The sequence below is a fragment of the Sapajus apella genome, unplaced genomic scaffold (genome assembly GCF_009761245.1).
Source record: "Sapajus apella isolate SASKATOON/1434 unplaced genomic scaffold, GSC_monkey_1.0 scaffold78, whole genome shotgun sequence".
NCBI classification, from domain to species: Eukaryota; Metazoa; Chordata; class Mammalia; order Primates; family Cebidae; genus Sapajus; species Sapajus apella.
Genome location: NW_022437018.1, coordinates 1,150,361 through 1,171,257, shown reverse-complemented (window position 1 = coordinate 1,171,257; position 20,897 = coordinate 1,150,361). Strand labels below are relative to the sequence as shown.

Below are 20,897 nucleotides of genomic sequence, written 5' to 3'. Positions count from 1 at the left end.
GCTAGGGTAGGGAATGTTGGCTCTGGGTGTGCCTTTTAGACTTCCCTCAGCATAATAGCTTGGATATATTTAGCAGATTAGATAGCTAGAGACTTGCCAGAGAAAACTTGCCTCAAAGGATTAAATGATGTATATCTTATGGAAGTGTCCATTTTGGCCAGAAGAGGAAGATCGGGCATGAGTAGGGAATTCTGATAGGCACATGGGGTCTAGAATTTTGTGTATGAAGCTGATGGAAGCATGTGACCCGAGACTATGACCAATCTTGGAAAAAGGACGGTATCCAGCTGGTGACACCAAAGGCTAAGTGTCCATTATGCCTTTCAGCCAAGGGTCATCTGAGGATGGCATTTTACTGTTAAGGGAATTGACTTTCCTGAAAGTATCCATTTCGGCAAGCTAAGAAATTCCTGGGCGTTCAACTAGATTCTTTATTCACCTTGCTTCTCTTGCTTGCTTTAATGTGCAGTGTAGAGAAAATTAGATCTCTCTAGCAATTAGAGGTGGGTTCAACTCATTGCCCTGGTAGGTCTGTGTCACAACTCTCATGTGACCTTCAGCCTTCGAGTTTGCTTTATCTGGGAACTGAAGGAGACTTCTTGAAATAAGACCCTTGTAGCTCTAACATTTTCTGCTCTGATGGAACAAGATGTAGAAAATGGTTCTTGGTCCTGTCTATAGTAAACCTTTCAAAGTCATCTAGCAGTGACATGTGCTCCCATTTTGTCTGTCTAGAAGCTCCTGGGCATGTGAAGAGGAAATTCCATTGCTTTTATCGCAGTTCTATTGGGAAAGTGCTATGACCTTCATTGATCTTCATTTCTACTGCTGCTTTCCCTTACCCTCAGCATTCCAGTGACAATAGTCACTGTTCTGAAGTTCATTCTTCAGATAGCCAAAGAACCCTTTAGGCTCCTTTCTGAAATCTTTCCTTGGACCTTCTGGAAGCCGTGAGTTGGCCTTAATAACATGAGGTATACCGGAGATTTTTTCACTATTTGTGTTGGCTAGTAAGTCACTTTTATGTAGAATGGAAACATTGAGTGGAGAAGACAGTAGAGTTTAATTATTGCACTGAGTTGTCCAGGGAGCCAGTGCTTACATGTAATGTGTGGGAAGGTCACCTCTTCTGTTTGAGGGAAAAACAATTTTGTGACCAATAGCACCATCATAATTGTCCCCAATGGTGAGCATAGCAGGCCAGGAAGGTGTGAAGTGTAGTGTGGAGGAGCGTTTTGACCCACTGATGGGTCAGGCTGGCCCTGAGCACTGTTTCAATTAGAACCCATTTTCACTAGAATCAATCTGGCCAACCTACTGATGAATCCTTATTTTTCTTTATTTTGCTGCCTAGCGGGTGGGGCATGGCTCAATTGTTAAGTGTCGTGAATTTCATATGTGACTATGTACAAAACCATATTACATCTGGAACACAAATATGAACAATAATAAGTCTGACTCTGGCCTCACATCTGCAAATAGATCCTCATAGTAACCTACAGTTAGACGTATGGTTAGATCAAGGAAGGAGGTGGCTAAAAATATTATAAATGTGGCTGGTCTTGGCATTCTGCTAAACTACAGCCAGGTCCCTGAAAATAGTTCTTGTTTTTTGGGGGGCTGGCTATGTCACTACAAGCTAAATGAAAAATTCCTGGTAGCCCCAAAGTATCTCTAGTTTCTCTCACACAAATGCATTATGTAAATGTGCGTAGCTTTACATAAAGGCAGTGAAGGAAAGCTATTGATTCTGGATTTTTGCATGCTCTGAGCAAATACCGAGGTACATAATATTCTGGGTATTTAAAACAAAACGGCACAGGGACAGTGAACTAGTCATGTGAGTTCAGATACAACTACCTTCAACTTCATGGCCGTTGCAAGATACTCGGTAGATTGCACACCTAACCTCACTTTTAAAATTAAGTGACTGCTTGACTTCAGCCTGTAATTCTTTAAAACCTAATACCTGTCTTGGTTTTACAGCCAGAAAATCCATAATAGCATGTTATTTGTTCCCTTTACTAAGTGGAAACACTCTGGGAGCTACTTCATAGTGTCATTTGCTAAGCAGCCATGTTATTGAAGAGCCCAGATAATCGGAGAAAAACGACTGCTTAATTGATATTGAACCATGATGAGTGAGGGTTTGCTAGACAAAACGAGGGGTGGCACAGACCCCTTCAGCCAGCTCCATGTTTCTTTTGGTTCACCATGTTGCCAATTCTTGCACTGAAAGTGGCAATCCCAGTGTGCGACATATAGCTAGCTAGCTGATTAGTTTTAAGGCGAATAAATCAAATGGTACACAGACATGACAGAAGCTGTTGTCACTGACAGGCTACTTGCCACCGCATTGAGTGTTGGCCATTAATCCCCAAAATGCAGTGCATATCCTTTTGATCTAAACTAATCAAAGCTAATATTAATGATCATGTTCTACTCATCCACTTCTTTGAGGCTTGGAACATAATACTTCAAAGTGTGGCACCTTGGCACATTGTAGTCCAGTCCTTTGAACTGAATGACATTGGAAGGGTCTCAGAAGCAAGTTCTCCATGACCTCCTCCTGCCTTCCTTTCTCCTATCTCTTTGCTGCCCAAAAGAAAGACAATAGGAAGTAGAATTCCTCTTCCCTAAGGCGAGTTATAGGAACTAGAAATCCTGTGTTCCCAAAACAAGCCATAAAATCTGGAAAAGCTATTCTTCCCCTTCTCCCTATGTTACTGGAGGCAAATCCATATCCATAAGGGTCTACAGCAATCTCGATTCTTGCCTCAGAAGAAAATATTCAACTGAGAGGGATAAGGCAGGAGAGACTGAGGTAAACTAGAGCAGGAGTTGAAAGTTAATTATAAAGCTTTAGATCAGAAATGAAAGGAAGTAAAGTATACTTGGAAGGAGGGCCATGCAGGTGACTCGAGAGGATCAAGTGTGCGTTTGACTTTTTGACTTTAGGGTTTCATACATTGGCATACTTCTGGTGTCTTGCATGACTCCTGCTGATTCTTCTTCAGAGCAGGCTGTCCATGTGTGCAGTAGCCTGCTAGCACCTGGGTGGGGAACCTGCACAGTGTTTACTGGAGTTGTACACATGTTCACTTAATGTGTTCTTCCCTTACCAGTCTAGCATTCCTAGAGGAAGATTATATAAGTTAAACTCTGCCATTTTGCCTCTTCACGTGCTTATTTGAGGCCACTTGCCAAACTCCTGAAGTATTGGGAAACTACCGCTCACTGGTTTGGGTTTTTTTTTTCTGTTGGGAAACTGTCCTTCCCAGGTGCTGGCTATGACAAATTATCTTAGTTAACAGCCTGACCATCACCTGATGGTCACCTGACATTCCATTCCTCATGTGTGTATGTGGGGAGGGGTGAGCCCTCTCCTGCCCTGCTCATGCCTGAAAACTACTGAAACATCTCGAAGGCCCTCATTCCAGAGGGGTCCTGTCCCATACCTGGGAAGAATGAGTGCTGCAGAGAGAGGCCAAGAGGAATCTGAATAGACAGGCCATTCTTGGTTCTCCACCTGAGCCTATTAGCATTAGATCATACCATTTTGCTGGAGCACATTTCTACATAGCTTTCTACTCAACAAACCTAAGCATAAAAAGTTTTCTCGGCCGGACGCAGTGCCTCATGCCAGTAATCCTAGCACTTTGGGAGGCTAAGGTGGGCAGATCACGAAGTCAGGAGTTCGATACCAGCCTGACCAACATGTGAAACCCCATGTCTCTACTAAAAATACAAAATTTAGCCGGGCATGATGATGTGTGCCTGTAGTCCCAGCTACTCAGGAGGCTGAGGCAGGAGAACCACTTGAATCCAGGAGGCAGAGGTTGCATTGAGCCAAGATCATGCCACTGCACTCCAGCCTGGGCAAAGAGCAAGACACCATCTCAAAAAAAAAAATCAGCTCTCTGGGTCTTTGGGTCTTCCCTTCTAAAGCGTCCTGTAATGTAAAACTTTGATTAAATTTATTTTCTCTTGTTAATCTTCTGTTATAGAAGTGTTACCTATGACCCTTATGACCAAGAAAAGTTTTCTTTTCCTCCTGCAACTTCCCAGTCAAAATGAGCCCATTCTTTTACTGTTGTACCATGCTTCTTTACTCACCAGGATACCTGCTAACTAATCTGATAAAAATCGCCCTTAACATCATGGAGAAATCAAGAATTCTATGAAATCTGTGTTCTCCTTTGCAGTCTATAGCCTCCTCCACCCATGAAATCTGGTTTCCTCATCTTATTCCCTGCCTGAGTCAATGCCATAGTGATTCCAGCTGCTTTGAGCTTCTGTACTGCTCTTTCCCCTTTCCCTATGTAGCGTCACGCCTGCTGTTTCTTCTGCCTGAACCACTTCTCTCCCCAATTAATTTCCTGTCTGCTAAGCCAGCCCTTACTCATTCTCATACATCCAGTTACTTCATGGGGAAGTTATTCCTGTCACTCCTCCAGCATCCACGTCACATTGCCTAGTATGTACTTCTCAGTGGACTTGCACCACAGTGACAACTACTTGTTCAGTGGCTATTTCATTCCTCTGGGGGATGAGATTCCTGAGTGCAGCGACTGTCTTGTTTATCTCTGTATCCCCATCACTGAGCCCAAACCTGGAACACTGAACATCAGGCAAATCATTTTGAATGAATTAATGGGAGTGAGTGAGAAATGTATGGTTTGCTCCAATGGATATATTGCCTTCCCAAGCACAGTTTAAAAGATGGCATTTGGGCAAGTATGGAGTCTTCATCAAGCTTAATAGAAACAAAAAACTTTGCCTAGGAGTCCATGAGCCTGCTGGTTAAGAACGTTTTTTTTTTTTAATCGTTAAATTGTACCTACCTTGACAATGTGACCAGTATCATAGTGTGGTATCAATTTCAGACTCTAATGCAAGTCTGCCATCTACTGGTGGTATGGGGTAGTACTATGAAACCGCTGACAAACATTTTCATTTTCTCTGGAAACTTCTGGCTTCCAGAAGCTAGGAGGGGCATAGATTTCAACATGTCCAACCATTTCATTTTACCCAAGGGGAAACTATTTCCCACAGGGCCTAAATGACCACCCTGGGCCATACAGCTAATCGGTGGAAGGGTCTGGACTCTAACCCAGCCCTCCTGACAAAATCAGCCTTTTTGTTCTTAATAGCAATTCTGGATGCTAACTGAAGTACATCTGGTCAACAGTGTTGACCTTGACTTTTTCCAAAAGGAAATGAAAGAATTGAGACTTGTTCAAGTTTACATGCCTGGAATCTCTTACCCCCTTGTATGAAGCTCATCACATCCCAGAAAACGTATCTGCTTTCTGTCCAAGGATTTCCTGGATCTGAAAACAGCTGTACAGGATTGTGAGGCAAAGACTGGATTTATAAAACTTGGAATTTCACACCAAAAAGTTAGGCAAAGATGTGGTACAAGACATGCACTGCCTGCCATTAAATTATACGCCATCGGCAAGATTCTGAGGGATTTGAAACACACCAGACGTTTGTGTCCTGAAAAGCCATGATCTTTAATGGAAAAACTGACAAACCATAATGGAAGGAACCAGGAACTGCCATCCTAATAAGAATTGACAGGATCAGTGTAGAGCCTTCCAGAAAGGCCTCCTCTGAATCTGGCAGAATTGGCTAGAGAAGCACTAGGTTTTCCAATAGACGCATTCTTAAAAAAAAAAAATTTTTTTTTAGCTACCCCAAGGGACTAGATTTAAGTATAGTCGTCATTTTATTGTGTGGTTTGCATGAAAACACGCCTGTTAACATTCCTGAGATCAATGCAGAGTCAAAACAAACCAAACATCCTAGTACCTGCCAGAAGAGTTTCATCTTTCCTTAACAGTTCTCAGAACAGAGCACTTTAGGGACTGGACTTCTGAAACAAAGATGTGGCTGCCTGGAAGTTCTCACTGGGTACTTTTTTTTTTTTTTTTAAATTTCCCTGGAACTTAGGCTCGGAATCTATTTTTAAAAATTTTCTTTACTCAAAACAGTACCACCAGCTAATGAATAGCTCCAGGCTGGTCATTTGGTTCCATAATTTGGAAAAATAACACCTTTACTGCATGTCTGAGACCATTATTGCCCAGCGATCTGGCAAAGGAAAATACTATCAAGTCCCAGAGGATTCTGGATCAGTTGGGGGTACTATTTTAGTACCTTCAGGGTTGTAATAAAATATTGCCTCTTCTGGCATAAACTTTTCTATACAGTGGAGAAAAAATTTCCTCTTGAAAAATGGGTAATAGCAATATTAATATTCAATTGAACCCTTCTTGTGACTCAGCCCCTAGGAGACTGATACCCACCATCCTTCAACCCACAGACATGATCTGGAATGTCATTGGTTGACACCTGAATCCCTGTGTATGCTTTCTATCTCAACACAGTCCCCATGGGCAATGGCACCACCGGGACATCGAAGTTACAGAGGACTGCATCAAGATATACAGACCTTTGCTCCTAGGAGACAAAATGAGAATACTCGTGTTTACTCAATTTTAGTGTGTGGCTTCAATGAGGACTGGGAGGTCCAAATGAAGCACCTGAGGCCAGATGAAGGTTCTTGTGATTTGGACATTACCATTACCACTGCCTCCTTTTCTCTTGGGGGAAAAACTCAGTTCTTGGAAATTCTGGACTGCAATTTGTGCTCTGGCTGTCCTCTGATGGCTTGGAGACAGTGTGACAACGCAAGTGACAATTCCCCTGTTGCAAAACCCATGAGAGATGTAACAGTCCCCTCCACCATCCCTTCTCAAGTTTACATCAAGGAGATGCAGGTGACTGGAGCCCACGTTTCCCCCTCACTACACCATCATTCCATGTCTGCCAATATATTTCCTTTTATTTCCACCTATTAGCTGCTGCACTTACTCTGACTTCATTTTCATCTCATTCATGACTCATCCTGTTATTTCTAACTCATCAGTCAAGATCAAACAGTCCCAAATAGCTTGGTAGACTTGACTTGAGACACAAGCTCAATAAAGTTATTGACTGGCCTTAATCCCCTTGCCCGGCCCTACAAGCAGGGTATGATGGTAATGGGATTTTCATGCTGAAAATAGCATAAACACTACAGTTCTGAGAGTTTCCATGTTTACCCCAAAATTGTCTTGCTCAGAGCCTGACTTAATTTAGGTTTAGTTTATTTCAAAATAAATTCATATCAAGTTTTGTTCATATGGCCAACCTGATACAGTTGTTTCTAACCAAAGTAAAAGAAAACGTCAGCATATAATAGTGTTGAGGTGTGGGCTCTGACCCCAGACTGGTTGGGCTCACATTTGCACTTCTGAGCTGAATGGCCTGTGCAAGTTATTTAACCCTTGCAAAACCCAGATTCTTCATTTATAAATGCAGATAATAGTACCTGATCCATCAGACTACTAGGATTGAGATAGTACACAAAATACTTAGCGTAGTGTCTTGTGCATTGTTGGTTGTATTTAAAAACAATACAATCATTATATATATGACGTTTCAACATAGATCTTATTTAACCCTGATAACCTGAAAGTGTAGGTATTATCCCCATTTTGCAGGATGTGGGCCGATCTGAAGACATAGCTTTGTCCAGCTTTTTCAAGGAGGATTTGCTCAATGACATAGTGCGATTGATCACATGTTGGGCAGTCTAGAGCCAGTGTTCTCGTTATTCCATTGCCATCTCCAGACTGCTGCTCCTACATCCTGTTGCAAAACCCCCAGCTCCACTGAGACTCATGCTTTTGGCTCTACCATCTTCAATTCTTCTCTGTCACTACTGTCTACAAAATCTTGGGTTCCATACCCAGATCCTAATATTGGTATCCTGTGTGATTTTATTATCTATGGTAATAGCCAACATCCTGGCTGCTCACTTTCTTGAACTCGTCTCCAGTGATCTTCTCTACTCCGAACTTTGGTTATGTGCTTTCATTGCCCTTCTTTGCGCCTTGTTAGCAGCTGGAACCATTGTCCTACCTTCAAAATCAAGAATTCAGACACCTCCCATTTTATGTGACTCATTGAGTTATTTAAATTAAACCATCTCTTCGAACTCATTTGATTACCTTTACAATTTCTCTCTTATTTCACTGACTCAGAATATCAGTGTCCCCCTTCCTCCTCCCTTCACTTCCTTCGTGTCCTACTTATACTTAATATGCTGTTACTTAAACCATTCTTTTATGAATTTCTTCAGTTCCTTTGCCTACTATCCCTTCATCACATTTACTTGGCCTGAGTGAATGCAACTATTGACCAAAGTTGCTGAGCATCACTGCAGAAAATGCAGCAAGGGCAGAGTGTTGTCATGGTGTGTGCATGTCAGCATCCTCAGCAGGATATAAAACACTGCCAAGAAAATTGCCAAGTTTTCATCACCTCTCCAATTCTCCATGGTGAGGATTCCATACCTTTTCCACTATCTTCAACCCTCCAACTTCCTCACACCACCCGATACTCAAGGCAGATGGCATCACTCCTACTTCATAGAGAAGAGATATTCTGAGAGGACATCCTCCAACTTCCCACCAACACATTTACAAACCCATGCACTTACACAGCCATTCTTCCATCTTGCCTCCTGCCACTGCAGAAAAGGGGCCCTTCTTTCTAAACAAGGCTTTACCCCTCCATCGTTCCCTGCCCTGCTGCGTCGGGAAGAGATCTTGCTTTACAAATTATCCCTTCTCTCCCTGTCTTCAATCTCTTGCTTTATGTTGGATCTTTCCCCTTGGTTTTCTAATGTGCTAAAGTGTGTTTCATTACTTAAACCTGAAAACAAACCTGAAAATCATATTTGCCTATTTCTGCTTCACAGATGAGAAAATAAGAGCTCCTAGCGACTTGGGTGGAAGGAGAATAGGGTTTGAGCCCAGGACATTGTGGCCATACACAGTGCCTTTCATTAAAGTGCCATACTATGTTCTGAAGCAGCTTGCCCTGAATAAATATTAAGATGCTTTCATCTGTGGGCTGTGAAGAACCTCTATTTTGGGTATCTTCACTAGAGGATTGGGTTGATTTCTTGGCAAGCCAATGTGCTGATCAATGTTCCAATATTACGACCTCCCCTAAGGCCCCAAATGATAAAGGGAAATAGTTGGATAGACCTAATCTCTACTTTGGTTGCTCCATCTGTAAAGTGTAACTAACTGATAATATATCTTCCCACCTTCTAGTATCATCTCCTCCTACCCACCTCCATTTCTCATCAGCCATGTAATAAAGACAGCAAATCTCTCCCCTACGGAAGGTTTTCAATTGTTGAGGGGGAAGGTGCTACATAAATGCTCAATATAGCCATCTTTTTTGGGAAGCCCCTTCTCTGCGTGTGGTGACAGATAACTGGGATGTGGATGAAGCTAAGCACATTTTCTTTGGAGAGGAAAAAATAGATCAAGGAGGAGGAAAATTCATTAAGCATCTGGGGGAAAGACTCAGAAGACCCAAGCAAAAACGTGGCCAAGCATCTAAATCAACATCCACTGCTACAGCTATTTGTGTCTGCCGTTTGTGAGTATTAGACCCAGGAGGCATGTAGAGTAAGGGATGAAATTAAAAACTAGAAGCAAGCAGGGAAGTGAAGGGAATGTGAGCTCCAGGAGAGAGAACAAGATTTTCAAAAACATAGGTCAACAAAGCTAATTTCTTTGTTAAAATGAGGTGGTGTGGGGCATAGAGACTCCCTGTGTCCTTAGATGTTACTTTCCCAGCAAAGATGGTTAAAGCTTCTAAAATGTAGGGCTAAAGCAAAAATGCCAACAGACTGGAAAAAATGATTCTGCTTTTAACAGATCATTGAAAAGCTTGATAAGTTTGAAACCAAATTATATAAAATCTAAAGCTTATAAGTATAGACAAGTGATATCAAGGTCAAATCCTAGATTTTTGGCTAAGTAGCTATGTGATGTTGGGCAAGTCATGCTTCATCTATCTGGGTGTCAGTTTCTTCTTAGTTCTTAACATTATGGAAATTGACTAGATCAATTATTGTGAAACCATAGGTTATGTTCCATTAAGAATCGCCTAATGAGAGATTACTAAGGAAGATTAACTGAGCATAAGAATAGTATGGAAAGAGGACAAAAGCTTGAGCAATACTGGATTTTCTCAAAGATCTGTTTCTGTAAGATATCAAATAAGATTTAAAGAACTGACTCAGGATTAATTTTAATTTTATAAATTCATAATTAGGTCAATTGAAGGGAATATATGTAGAATCTGTCATGTGATATGCACTTAGCTGAAAATCAAATATAAAGGATGGTAGTAGCTGGCAGAAACAGGCTTGGTAGAATCCATAGGAAGTCAGTCCCTTTTATCTTGTGTATCTCCAGATATATAGTAGAGGAGACATAACTTTGTAGTTACTGTTGTGCAGGGGTTAAGTTGCCTTGGGGTCAGGGACACCATCGAGAGTAATGAAAAGTAATTAGTCCTCAACTACTTTTTATCAATGAGCCATAGAGACCAGAAACTGGCTCCAGTCCCCAAACAGCAGAGCACTGGCAAGGGAGTCAATCCAAACGAGAAGAGAGAAGTCAGAACTAGCTCCTGAGCATGGCAGACAGGGCCTTCCATCCATGGTGTGGTCCTTGCCTACCTCATCAGAGCCATTCCTGCCTGCAGTAAGTTTCAGAAGTCTTCCTCCAAAGATGCCCACACACTAATCCCCAGAACCTGTGAGTATGTTATCTGGCATGGCAAGAGATTTTGCAGATGTGATTGAGTATGGACATTGACATAGGGAGACTATCTTGGATTATCTATGTAAGCCCAATTTACTTACAGGAATCATCAAAAGTGGAGAGACATTCCCAGTTGTCCCTGTAGGGACACAGATGCTATATGGCTGGCTTTAAAGATGGAGGGGGTGGGCACCAGCCATGAAATCTGGGCAGTCCCTAGGAGCTGTAAAACACAAGGGAGCAGATTCTTCTCCAGAGCCTCTAGAACAGAATGCTGCCTCACCATACCTTATTTTAGCCCCCAGGAGACCCCTGTCGGACTTCTGAGCCACAGAACTATACAATAATAACTTTGTGTTTTAAGCTACTAAGTTTATTCTGTTGTGCAAGGATTAGAAAGCAAATGCACTGTCTACCCTTAGTTCTACTTACGTTCTATGCAGACACCTTATAGAGTGGCTAGGTTTCCTGCTTTTATGACTTGGTCACATTGCTTCCTCTACACAGAATGTCTTTCCTAGTCTTTTTTCCCCAATCTTATCCCTCATACAACTGGAAGCTAACCATTATTTTATAAGGACTTAGTTCAAGCATCCCTTCCTCTAGAGAGCCTTCTGTAAATACCCAAAACAATCTCTTTTCCCCAAACATAGGGTAGACTCCATTGCTCCTATCTCTATGCTCCCATCACACGTGTGCAGGTGCCCATTTCAGCACTATTAAAAGTATGGACTGTCCCCACCCCCCTTGGTATGGATGCCCTTCAAGGGCTGGACTCCTAGTAAAGTGCCTATCAGTGGGTCTTTGAAAAGATGAATGTGAACAAAGCTTTTGGAGCAACACATCTTTATGTTCCCAAACCAGATGGGAAATAGCATATATGAAACACTCAATTTACTAGCAATACATTTTGTTAGTGGAGTATTTTTACTTTTCAAAACACTTGTTCCATACAGCCCTACAGTAGTTCTATCTTAGTAATAGGGAATATGTTCCAAGACCCTTAGTGGATGCCTGAAACCAGGGACAGTATAAAACCCTACAAATATTATGTTTTTTCCCTAAACATACATTTATCTTTAATACATAAGTTAGATACATTGAGAAATTAACAGTATTAATAAAAAGGAGTTACAACAATATACTGTGAATAAGTTATGCAAATGTCATCTCCCTCAGCATATCTTATACTGAACTCTTGTGATAATGTGAGACAATGAAATGCCTATGTGGTGAGATAGTGAGGTTATGATGCAGCATTTAAAATTTACAAATTTTTTTATTTCTGGAGTTTTCCATTTAATGTTTTCAGAACTGCAGTTGACTATGGGTAACAAACCATAAAAAGGTGAACCTGAAGACAAATGGAAACTATGGTATTAAGGGCTAAAACAGAAGCCTAAGCACTGCCATCTTACAGAAAAGCCACCTGGGCCCTGGGCAGAGGTGTAGTTCTCAGAACTATTAATGTACTGCAATTCTCAAGTGTCACTTTCTAAGGGTTAAAAATTTCCACTGCTACCCCACTCCCCTTGCAACAAACAGCTGACTTTAGCTTCTATACATACAGCTTGCCTTGCACACCCCTGTGCCCCCCTGAACAAAAATGGTTTTGCAGCTTAAATGCCTTGCTCCCTCTGAGCTTGGGGCTACGGGTGGGAGAGACAGGAGTCCTCCATGGCTGCCAGCAATAAAGGCCCTGTAATTTGGCACACTTTTGTCTTAGTGTTAAGTTTCTGTGCTTGCTCTGGTGCAACATTTTGGAGGCCCCAGCAAGATATATCTCAGTCCATCACCAGACAAAGCCATCTCAGATTCTCGGCCAGGTGGTTGCCCTCACCCCAGGGATTTCTAGGGGGAGGTGCCCTGAGACACTCAAGGACCCCAGGGTTCTGGCCCTGTGGCAACTGTAACCAAGCTGCCAACATTCACCCAAAATTCTTCAGGGTCCTGGAAACCTCCGAAGGTAAGTCTGTTCTAGAATCTGGGGACCGGTCCACCTGTATCTGTAGCCTGAGTCAGGGGACCGGATGCAGTCATTGCAACTGACCAGGCAAGCCTCCCCAAGATGTTGCCCGAGGCTCTGGTATTTCTGTAACCTCTGATTGTGCAGAGGCTCTGGTATTAGTGTTCAGCTGTTTTCTGTAACCTCTGAGTGTGAAAATGAATGTGTATTTATAGTCCCATGGCCAGTAAGCTACGGGGCTTGTGAGGGCCTTCACCTGTGGTTCCACGGGAGCATCATAAGGCATAACAGTAATTCATCTCCAAACCAAAAATTCTGAAGTGACCAGGCCTAGGGTTTATATGGGTACACCTTAGCCAAAACGTCTTAAAATATCCCTCTGGGGACGTGGCCGGGCAGGCATGAAGCTGGTTTTCCATCTGGGGGGCCCCCATCCTTTGTCAATCCTATGTGGTTCCGTCTTCACTGTAGATTCACCAGTTTTGTTAGACTCCTGTTTGGCTAATGTTCAGTGGTTTAAACCTGTTAGTCTTGAGGTGAACAATAGTCTCCATTGGCTAAATAACCATTAACTTCAAAAAAACCTAATGTAGTTTACACCCCTGAAAATCTGTTCTCTTTCCTTTTCTTATTCTATCATTGAGGCCTCATTCTTCCTCTTGTTTCACGTCCAAAAAATTCTGTCCTCAGCAACTTGGCTGTAATTATTCTGTCTTAGGGAATCGAACCTTCAATAAAACTACCAGCCCTTTTTCACCCATTTAGGGTAAAAAGAGTAGTTGTCTCTTCTGTCAAAAGAGATAAGAGAACAAGAAAGTAGGGGGGAGGGGAAGAGGAGAGAAAAAGAATGAGAGGGAGAGAAATTTAATGCTTTTTAGGGTCCCTGTGTCAAGGCGACCCTGCAGCCACCTAGCGGCTGTGAGCTCAGGGCAGCTGCAAGCTCAGTTTTAAACTGACACCAAAAGTGTTTTTTTCCTTCCTCTGCCAACCGCCAGCCATGCCTGGCTTTCACCAGGCCACTGCCTCAGGGTGCAGTATTTGCATCCAAAACATGACTCAAAAAAGCCTTCTGCCTGCCTTTACTACAAGTGGCCTGTTAGCACAGTAGTTAAGGTATAGGGCCTGCAACTGCAAGGCTACTGGTTCAAATCCTCAGTGGAGCCAGCCTTAAATTTACAAGGAAGCCTCTTGGGAAAATTCAAAAGCTAAAAGCTGTAAAACTTTGTCTTGCTTAAAATTGACACTCTACAGCAAAACTTTTCTATCTAAATTGGCTTAAAACAGGAAGAAAGCATAGTTAAAACTGGTATCAGGACCCTGAGAAAAACCAAATGGTGTCATCTAGCTCCTGACCCTGCACCCCTCCAATGCATGACAGCCAATTTCAAAGTGGGGTTTTCAGGACAATATGGGGGGGGGGGAAAAAAAAAACGGAAAAACTCCGCATATTGTATAAGCTAAAATGGCCATCATTTGGAGTGGGGTAGCCAGACACGAGAACCTATAATCCAAACGCTAATACCCATACATTGATCAGTGGCTGGATCTGGTCCAACACCCCCCACCATGGTTAATCAAATGCATACAAAGGGCCGTGGGGAACCATGAGTTGCCCCTACCTTACCCTAGGCCTTCTCGACAAGAACTTTAACACCCGACCCTGGACAGCACCAGTGGCCAGCCCTTGTCCCCACTGCATACCTGCAGCAGGGCCCCACACCCACCCAGGGTTCCCCTCTGAGAGGCACCCCTGATGGAAGGCAGTAGCTGGGGTCACCCATTCTTTGTCCACATCCCCGTTTCCTCAAGTAACTTGTACAATTAAAAGGCTCAGCACCCTCTGTTCTCTATAAAGGCTCAGGCACTCACAGGACTCCTGAAGTCTGTTCTGCAGACTCACCACCCCACTTGGGATGACTGTCAGCAGTTATTTCTCATTCTGTTTACCACCGAAGAGAAAAGCAGAATTAAACAGGAGGCCCTTAAGGCTATTATAGGTCCAGTGGAAGGTACGATAAAGGAAAACCGGGACCAGATTAAAGACATTTTCCCTTCTACCTAACCCCAATGGGACCGCAACACCTCAGAGGGTCACCAGGCTCTAAACACTGTTCACCAGTATCTTTCAGCAGGGGTTAAGGGGGGCGGTTAAAAGGCCCATACCCAGGCCCATCCTAATATGTGGGTAACACTCCCCATGGGCACTGAGGAAAACTGTCCAGACCCCAGGCACAACCAGTGCCTAAACATCTTAGTTTATAGTAATATTACTCAGCTGTTTCCTTTATATAACCCTGCATGTAGTCGAAGCTATACTAACACGTCTAGTACTAATTGATATAGTAGCTTATAGTAGAAGGAATGCCTAAAGCAGAGCAAAATACATGGAAAAACAGCCAGACTATGACAAAAATCAAAAATCTAGGTGATGGTGTCCCTGCCTAAACGGGCATATGCTGTATGGCAGGCTTGAAGCAAGTGCCTCTCCTAATAAGAGTTGTAGTACTTTGCATCCAGTTCCTGTGGAAAGTAGGCCTCAGGCCTAAGATCTGGAAGTAACCAAGAGGGGGGAAAAAACCCTCTGGTGTAACCAGTTACAGGGGCTGTACACCCTGTCTTTTCTCACTTCTGTGCTAGCTCAAAAAATCCTCCCATAAATACCTTCTAAAAAGCACAAGTCTGTCAGCTCCCATTAAAGCTTACAACATCCTTCTTTAAAATCTCCAGCCCCCTACTGTGCATGGCCCACCTCCCTGCCTGGGTAACATATAGGGTGGCCCTCTCACTTGTAATTCTACCAGCCCCAATTCTGTCCCCCTAGAATGGTAAATTCTGCCAGACACAAGGATTGTCCCCGAGACTTGAGGACGGGCCCTAGTTAGGGACACACACCAAAACACACTTAGGACAAAAAAACTAAGCTGCTGAGGGCCAGGTACCACATTCCACATCTACACAAATTTGTCAGGAAAACCACAACTCAATGCGATGTATGTGCCAGGGTAAATCCAGGAGGCAATAGGTTTAATCGGGCAGGAATAAAACTTAGGGGAACTAGCCCTGGAGAGCACTGGGAAATTTCGCTGGAGTAAAGCCCCTGGTAAGCAGCTACAAATGCCTTCTTATATTTGTAAACACATACTCCAAATGGGTCAAGCCCTTCCCCTAGGTCTAAGACCGCTTTAGTGATTGCAAAAAACTATTACAGGATCTGGTCCCTCGGTTTAGCTTGCCCCTAACTCTAAAATAATAGCCCCGCATTTACAGCACAAGTGTCTCAGGGCCTGGCCAAAGCCCTGGGCATATCGTAAAAACTACACTGCCTATCGCCCACAGAATTCGGGGCAGGTTGAAAAAATAGACCATAAAAAAAAAGTTCATCCTAAAAACTGGTGTTTTTTTTGTTTGTTTGTTTTTTGTTTTTAAAAAAACTGGGTCAGCCGGCTTTTGTCCTCGTCCGTGTCCAATGCACCCCCTACCAAAAAGGTTTCTCCCCCTATAAAATCATGTTTGGCAAACCTCCTCCCTTACTCCGCAAACCCACGGACACAGTGCAGGCTAAAGTCCATAACCATGCTCTCCTTAAGTCGTTACAGGCATTCCAGTCTGTTCAATCCCAAGTGCACCAGCTCATCAGACGCTCAAACCCATACCAGTAAACCTCGAAGACCAGCTAGCACATTCCTTCCAGCCTAAAAACTGTCCTTGCTAAATTTCAGTCTAACTCCCCATTAAAAGGGACCCTAGAGTTATCCTAACCACTCCCACTGCACTTAAGGTAAACGGACTGACGGCCTAGATTCATCACACCCAAGTCAAGACTGCCCCATCAGAAAAAGTGTCAACCACTCATCACTAAATTAGCTAAAGCTGAAACTTTTATGCTCTTCACAATCACCTCTCTTACCTCCCTAACCCTGGCTCTAAGCCCCCATGGCAAACCCCCACTAAAGCCCACCTATCAATTTTTACTGTGGGCTCCACAGGAGAGTATGTTCCCTAATAAAACAAATCCCCTCTTATCAACATAACCCTTAAGTACACCCCAAAAAACCCCTTTGTCTTCACCTTAAAACTGTGCCCTCCTGGGCCCGTTCCTGACCCCAAACATAAATCCTAGGACAAAAAATATAGCCGGGTGTGGCAGTGCAAGGGCAGAGCAACAACTTCAAACTTACAGATTATATCTGTGTCCGGGGTCCACCCCACAAAAGTAAAAGTAAAAATGTAAGTTCCTTTGTCCCCACTGGGGTTATAAAACTATCTCTACCATATCAAAATATATCAAAAACAAAAACTCATCTCTTTTCAGCGGGTTGTCTTCCCCCATGCCAGTGCCCTGCCGGGTCCTGTAACCCAGTCAAAAATAACTACCCCAAATAGTAAATGGACAACAGGGCAAACTTGGGGGCTCAGGGTATATACGGATGGGTAAAATAGTCAGGTAAACTCCCTAGCCAAAATGGTACTCCAAAATAGACGGGGGCTGAACTTACTGTTCATAAAACAAGGTGGGGGGGGGGGCTCTGTGCAGCTCTCAATAAGCAATGCTGTTTTTACGCTAATAAATCTGGACTTAACTGAAACAGCCTTACCCTAATTAGGCAAAATCTAAAACCCAAAAAACACCTCCAAAAAGCTTCTAAAAGTTGGTATCAAAAAATGTTCTTGGTTCCCCTGGCTTACCTCCCCCACTCACTTGATTGGCAGAACCCCTAACCCTACACATATTAAAATTAATGTTTAGCCCTTGCCTTTTTAAATCAGCTACTCAAAATCCAGACAAAAATCAATTCTGTAAAGTTAATGGTCTTAAAAATCCCAGTATGGGCCCTTGAGCCAGACTAACCAAACAGTCTTAATTAGGGAATCAATGTAATTCATGTACAAAACGGGGGGAATAAGGGGCTAAAACAGAAGCCTAAGCATTGCCATCTTACAGAGAAGCCACCTGGGCCCTGGGCAGAGGTGTAGTTCTTAGAACTGTTAGTGTACTGCAATTCTCAAGTGTTATTTTCTAAGGGTAAAAAATTTCCACTAGCAGTAAAAAAATTCCTGCTACCCCCCTCCCCTTGCAACAACAGCTGACTTTAGCTTCTATACAGACAGCTTGCCTTGCACACCCTGTGCACCCCGAACAAAAACATGGTTTTGCAGCTTAAATGCCTTGCTCCCCCTAAGCTCGGGGCCATGGGTTGGAGAGACATGAGTCCTCTGTGGCCACTGGCAATAAAGACCCTGCAATTTGGCACACCTTTGTCTTAGTGTTAATTTTCTGTGCTCTCTGGTGCAACAGTATTTTGCTTTTGAACTGCATTAGGAGACAAGATACCACCACCCTCTATCTGGAGGCACCTGAAAACTCGCAGAACATTTTTTTACCGGATATTTTCCTAGAGTTTATTTTGAAATCCAAAGTTGAACTAAGATTCCCAGAGAAATTTCTTCACTCTCCCCCAATTCTGAGAGCTACGAATGCTCTTTTCAGTGTAGAGACTCTTCTCCATTCAACGTTTCAGACTCCCAGGGTATATTCACCAGACTATTTGACCCTCACCACCTAGCATTTACTGATCCCATTGACTCTTGAAACAACTAACTTGACCCTCTACTTGGGGAAATTCTCTGGCTTTCTGCCCACACTCTTAGGATTTGGGACTGATTCCTGGCTGTACATCCACCAACCACATTGAGAATCTATCTCCAAATTTATCTTCATATTTTAGTCAGATTTGACTCAGTGATGCTTGCTCATACTGAAAGAGTTTAAAGCCAAACCTCTTTTTGACACAGGTTGTATGAGCAACAACAAAGTCATTAAGGAAACTGGCAGAAACAAAAGATTATGGCTTACAAGAAGAGTTCAAGGAAAAGGAACTATTACTTCTCTGTGCCTGGGGCTCAAGAAAGGTAATGGATTATGACTAGGAGTCAGAGAAAAGGAGAGAAATCCTTTGGCAAAATGTTGACATGGGTTATTTTTGTTGTTGTTGTTCTGCCATTAACACGTTTTATTACCAGATTCCTTGCAACACACATTTTTTGTTCAGCACTTGTCTAATACATGATATGCTATGAAGGTTCTTTCATTTCTACCCTTCAATAGATAACAGGAGGGCAGAGAGCTGATTCCATTCCCTTTCCCTAGAACCCCCTGCTATCTCATGAGATATAATTGAATGTTCTAGAATAGGGGGTTCCATGGTCAGAAAAATATTAAGGTAAAAGGACACACTGGGTTAAACAAAGCAAAATTAATCGAGTTTCTTTGCTGTAAGACTTAGGAACTTTATCATTCTAATATGTGCTAAGATTCGAAGAAAGTTTGTTGCAAGCTCATGTGGCCAGAAACCATTTTGTCAGAGGAACATCTATTAACACCTTGATGTTCAGTTTGAAAGACACTTCCCAGTGGCTCACGCCTGTAATCACAGCACTTTAGGAGGCCGAGGCGGGTGGATCACGAGGTCAAGAGATCGAGACCATCCTGGTCAACATGGTGAAACCCCGTCTCTACTAAAACTACAAAAAATTAGCTGGGCATGGTGGTGCATGCCTGTAATCCCAGCTACTCAGGAGGCTGAGGCAGGAGAATTGCCTGAACCCAGGAGGCGGAGGTTGCGGTGAGCCAAGATCGCGCCATTGCACTCCAGCCTGGGTAACAAGAGCGAAACTCTGTCTCAAAAAAAAAAAAAGACACTTCCCTAAACGTTCCCCCAAAGCATATCATATCTGAAATGTAGGCTTTCAATAAATATTTGGTGAATGAGAGCCCAAATCTTCAAAATTACCCAACAAAATCCTTTCCACAGTGTTTCTGTATCAGAATATGCAAATAGCTTCATGAACCTATTTTTCTCAGGTCAACAAAATGTTTACAGGCAGTAAACGGATGACTTTGGTCCCAAATCTAGTGCCAACTAGTCAAAAAAGAGGACAGGCATTTTCTAATCAATTATACCCAACCCAACATTCTTGACAATTTCAGTTGGCTTGTTTTCATCTCAGAGAAGATGTCAAACAGAAGGCATTTGAGCATGTACTAGTTAAGAACCCAGCAGAAACCCCCTAGAAAGTCTTAATGTGACAAGAGGAATGTCATCCAAAATAACCATAGACAAAAGCACAGCAAAAGTCCGGCAGAAGCCAGCTATCAAGGGAAAAACCACAGAGAACACTCTTGGTCTTTGGCCCTACTTCTAGACTTACTTTTGGGACTTCCAAATTATTTGTTTGAAACTAATTCCTTTGAATAACTATTGAACCTTCCCAATTTTCTGATGAAGAGAGATTCTTTCATGCTTTGTTGAGCTTTGTCAAAAACCAAAATTGTGATTAAGCAACAAGCTTGATGCATTCTTCCAAAACTGCATCAACTGGTTGTCTAACTACATTGGTTGGTTGGTTTGGTTTCCAATCAATATAGCTTGAGTAACATGAACAGTCACTATTTTCCCCTCTGAGTATTTTCCTCAGGTTTTTCTGTGTTACTATGTTTCTTTATAGTGTGAAATTGTTTGTTCTGTTCTTTCCAATGGAAAAACAATGCCCATTTAAGGTTTTCCCCTACTTCAGAAAACTTTGTTTTCCTGATTTTGTTTCACACGTTTGGAAGTTTATACCACAAATAGCATAGTTATATGTAGCCTTGTTTTGTGTTCTAACAGTTATCACTCTGGTCTCCCCAGCATGTCTGATTATCCTGCGGTGCCTTCAGGATAAAGTGCAGATGGCTTTGTTCCAATACGGAGGCCTGGGTGTTGTCATCTTAATACTCCATCTGATAACAGGTCAGTTTTAACCCTGACACTTGTATACTGTACCCAAGTATTCAAGAAACTTAGCATGAAAGGAGAGTCGGGAGAAAGAGTAAGACCAGAAGTTAGGTTGCAGAAACTGGGACACATAGGATTTGGGATAGCTAGGATTCTAGATCAATATGAGTACATTTGTCATCACTGGACAGCAGGATCACATATCTGGGAAAGTGGCAAAGCTGTCTTTCCTCTACCTACTTTTTAAAATCCCTCCACCTTTATCCCATACTCTTCCCCCAGTTGCTCCCTGCACCCATGCCTCTGCTTACTGCAGATTGAAGAGATTCTTCAAGGGAATCTTGGCTTCCCAGATTCAAGTGATTGTCCTTCCTCAGCCTCCTGAGTAGCTGGGGCTACAGACATGCATCACCACATCCAGCTATTTTTTGTAATATTTTTAGTAGAGACAGGACTTCATTATATTGGCCA

General features: G+C 42.7%; 1 long non-coding RNA gene across 1 annotated transcript in view; it reads left to right on the top strand.

The window, feature by feature from the left end:
• LOC116532958 overlaps nt 1–20,897 on the top strand; it is a 211,728-nt gene that overhangs the window by 115,311 nt on the left and 75,520 nt on the right. Inside the window, exons 2-3 of the long non-coding RNA XR_004261013.1 lie at nt 18,445–18,561; nt 20,340–20,441. This is a non-coding gene — a long non-coding RNA (uncharacterized LOC116532958). The remainder of the gene's footprint in view (nt 1–18,444; nt 18,562–20,339; nt 20,442–20,897) is intronic.